The sequence below is a fragment of the Populus euphratica genome, unplaced genomic scaffold (assembly GCF_000495115.2).
Source record: "Populus euphratica unplaced genomic scaffold, PopEup_1.0 scaffold1228.1, whole genome shotgun sequence".
Lineage (NCBI taxonomy): Eukaryota > Viridiplantae > Streptophyta > Magnoliopsida > Malpighiales > Salicaceae > Populus > Populus euphratica.
The window spans coordinates 8752-12500 of record NW_011501092.1 but is presented as its reverse complement, the minus strand read 5'-3'; positions in this window follow the sequence as shown (position 1 = coordinate 12500).

The following is a 3749-nucleotide window of genomic DNA, read 5'->3' as shown; positions in this document are numbered from 1 at the left end:
AGGGTCAAAGTGGAGTCAGACAAGGCGACCCTCTCTCTCCCTATCTTTTTCTATGCTGCATGGAGTATTTCTCTCGGATGCTGAAGTTAGTTTCCCAGCAGGAGGGCTTTCGGTTCCATCCTAAATGTGGAACACAAAATATTACTCATTTGGCTTTTGCAGATGATATCCTTCTACTATCTCGAGGTGATCTATCTTCAATCCGATGTCTTCTTCATCAACTCACTGTTTTTGGACAAACCTCTGGGCTGGTGATCAATCCACAAAAATCGTCCATTTATTTTGGGGGAGTTAGCAATGCTCAAAGATTAATCCTTCTCTCGGAAACAGGATTCAGGGAAGGTCTCTTTCCTTTCACATACCTTGGGGTTCCCTTAAGTCCCCACCGGCTGTTAGCAAGCCAATTTTCCCCTTTATTGCAAGATTTGGAACTAGTAATTCAGGGCTGGATTGGAAAGAACCTCACATATGCTGGTCGTCTAGAACTTCTACGTTTTGTGCTTTATGGCAAAGTTCATTTTTGGTTGAATATTTTCCCCATGCCAGAAATAGTTATTCATAGCATAATCAGCATTTGCAGGAATTTTCTGTGGACTGGAGATGCCCGGCGACATCACTCTGCTTTGGTAGCTTGGAAAACTCTATGCCTGCCTAAAACTGAAGGCGGCCTTGGTCTCTTTGATCTTAAAGCTCGTAACCGAAGTTTCCTTACCAAACAACTTTGGAATATTCATCTTAAAACAGATTCCACCTGGATTAGGTGGGTGCACCACTTCTACTTAACTAGGGACACCATTTGGCATGCCCAAGCTCACCAGCACTCATCTCCTCTATGGAAAGCTATCCTCTCTGTCCGGGACAACCTTGTTCATCATAGTGGACATCCAGGTGAGAGCATTCAGTTGCTACGTAGCTGGTCCTCCAGTAAAGAGCCTTTTGTAGCTCATGCCTATCAATTCTTTCGGCCATCTGGACCAACTAACCCTTGGCATCGGGTAGTTTGGGAGCACTGGTCATTGCCCAAATACAGTTTCATCCTTTGGTTAGCTGTCTTAGGCAAGCTCCGCACTCGTGATAGACTTCAATTCCTCCATGTTGATCCTATTTGTGTGTTCTGTAGCCAGGTAGATGAATCTCACCAACATCTATTCTTCCTATGTGGATGGACAAATCGTCTATGGGCTTACATCAAGTCTTGGTTGCGGATTGATAGGAACATGAGCACGTTACAAAGTGCTCTTCGCTGGTTACATCCAAAGAAAATAAACATGGATGCTCGTATGAGGAGAGTCTCCCTGGGCATAATAGTTTATCTCATATGGGAGGAGCGCAACAGGAGGATTTTTGAGAAGAGAACCAGAAGTATCAACTCTCTTTTTAGAAGGTTTCAAGTCCTGTTCTTCATCATCTTCCACTTCCATGAGAAGGATCACTCCCTCTTGCATATTGGATAGAGGGGCTGCTTTGATAATGGGGAGGACTTCGTTCGGTAATGGTCTCATCTTGTATAACATGAGATATTTTGCTGATGTGTTCTCTCCTCATTGGCTGGTTCCATTTCTCTTCCTTAGCCTGCCTGTTGTTCCTTATGTTCTGTATGGGATTGCATAAGCTTGCATATGTTTCACGTTCTTTTACTTTGATTAATTCTTGGCATTTCTATTTGGCCTCACATGTTGTGAGCTGAACGTGCATGGTTTCTCGGCTTTGCATGGGCACTGCATGGTCTTCCATTCAATTGGGCTGGTTGGTCTTTCATTCTCTGGATGTAATGATGAAAGGGCTGTGCGTGCTCTTTCATGTGGCCTTAACTGATTGGTAATTCAATTGTTGGCTGCCTACACCGGTTTTATTCTCCTGGCTGATCTTTAGACATTTGTTTTCATTTCCCTATTCTTTGTATCTGCTTGGATGAGCTATTGATGGTCTCCCACTAGGCTGGCTCTATTTCTGCTAATGATAGCTGTCTCCACATGAATGGCAGAAATTTATTCGTACTTTAAAATCCTGCATGGCTGCATGGCTTCCATTTGTGCTCCTCGGCTTGTCTACTGTAAGCTACAACATGTGAACTCCTGATCTGGTCTCTCCTGCTAATGATTCATTCCTCAATCTGCCCTACAGCTATCCACGTCAGCTGGTGGTGTCTCGGCATGGCTGGGCTGAGTGCATGGCATGGGGGTTGAGCAGCTATTCTTGCTAGTTACCCTACGGTTCTATTTTGGCATGAATAATTGGCGGTTTCTCTGCATGGCTGGGCTGTCTTCATTGCCTTCCTGGCTAATATAATGTTGCCTTCAGCTTATCTCCTTGTCTCGGCTTTATCTGCATGGGTGGAGCAGCTGTCGCATGATCCTTCCTTCAATATGGTCGAGTGGGAATTTCTGATTGGCTATATTTTGTTCTCCAAACATAATGATACATCTGTCCATAATTTTTCATGTTCGCTGCCACTATTCTTGGATGCTAGTGTATTTATATGTTCTGGTTGGCTCCTACCTGGGCAGTCCCTATCTCTGCAAGGATGGTTTTTTTCGTGGTGTGGTCGTTATCATCTTGCTCTAACTGCCTTATGGATCTTTGCGGCTCGTCCTAATTAAAGGGAGTGAGGGGTAGGAATTATTCTTCTCGTTCTTCTTGGTCCAGCAAAATTCTGGTTGGGATTGAGCATCTTTGATTGGTTGGTTCTTCTCTTTCAATCTTGTCATCCAGGTGGCCCCCGTGTTCTTATTCTCTTGCTCATTTCTAGGCCGAGCCTCCTTTATCTCCAGAATTGTGGCTGACAATTTCCATGATTCCTGCTTCGTCTTCCCTGTGTCCTTATGTGATTGGCTGGCCCTATATCTGCAAGGAAGGTTTCATACGTCTCTGCAAGGATAAGAATGCTTTAATTGCATGGCTAGTAATTGTCTCCACAAGGATGGCTGAAATTGCTTCGTTCTTTAAATTTCTGCATGGCTTCCTTCTGTGCTCGACTTGCCTACTGTAGGCTCCAATATATGGAAGTGTCTCTGCATGGCTGGACTGCATGCAAGTCATGAAAGTTGAGCAGCTTTCCTATAGTTCTACTTTGGCATGACTAGCTGGTGGCTTCTCTGCGTGGCTGGGCTGCATGCTCGTCGTAGGAGTTGAGCAGCTGTCCTATGATTCTGTTTTGGATGTTATAATGTTGGCTTTGGGTTATTTCCTTGTCTTGGCTTGGCTGGTTGTGAGCCACGTCATCTCTCTAGTTTGTCTGAAGTGTGGCTTCTAGAAGCCTTAGATTCATTTATTTTATGTCTTCATTAATGGGATCCTGTTCCCATTTCGGTTTAGGGTATCTGTTACCCCCTATCTGTACATATTCTATGTTTGCTACTTTTGGTGGCATTGTTACTTTGATCTTAATATATATTCTTACATTGGATCAAAAAAAAAGAAAGAAAGAGCTCTCAGTCTCAGTAGTCAGTAGTAGTGAGCTAGAGAGAGAAACAAGAGAGAGACGCTCTCCTTCCACCTGAAGCTGTTTTCCTCCCGTGTTCATGGCCGTTCACTGCAACTGATTCCCAAACTGTTCCCCGTAACTTATACCCCGTTTATTTTAATTCTCAAATGGCAAAAAGCAAAAGGAAACCTACAGCAACTGTCAAGCGCCCACAGGTCCCTGCTCCATCTCACACAACCCTAGGTGGATCGCTGGTTCTTGGACTCAAGTCAGCTTTTGGTACACTTGAAGGTTCTATTTCCCATTTACCAGGAGCAGATCTATC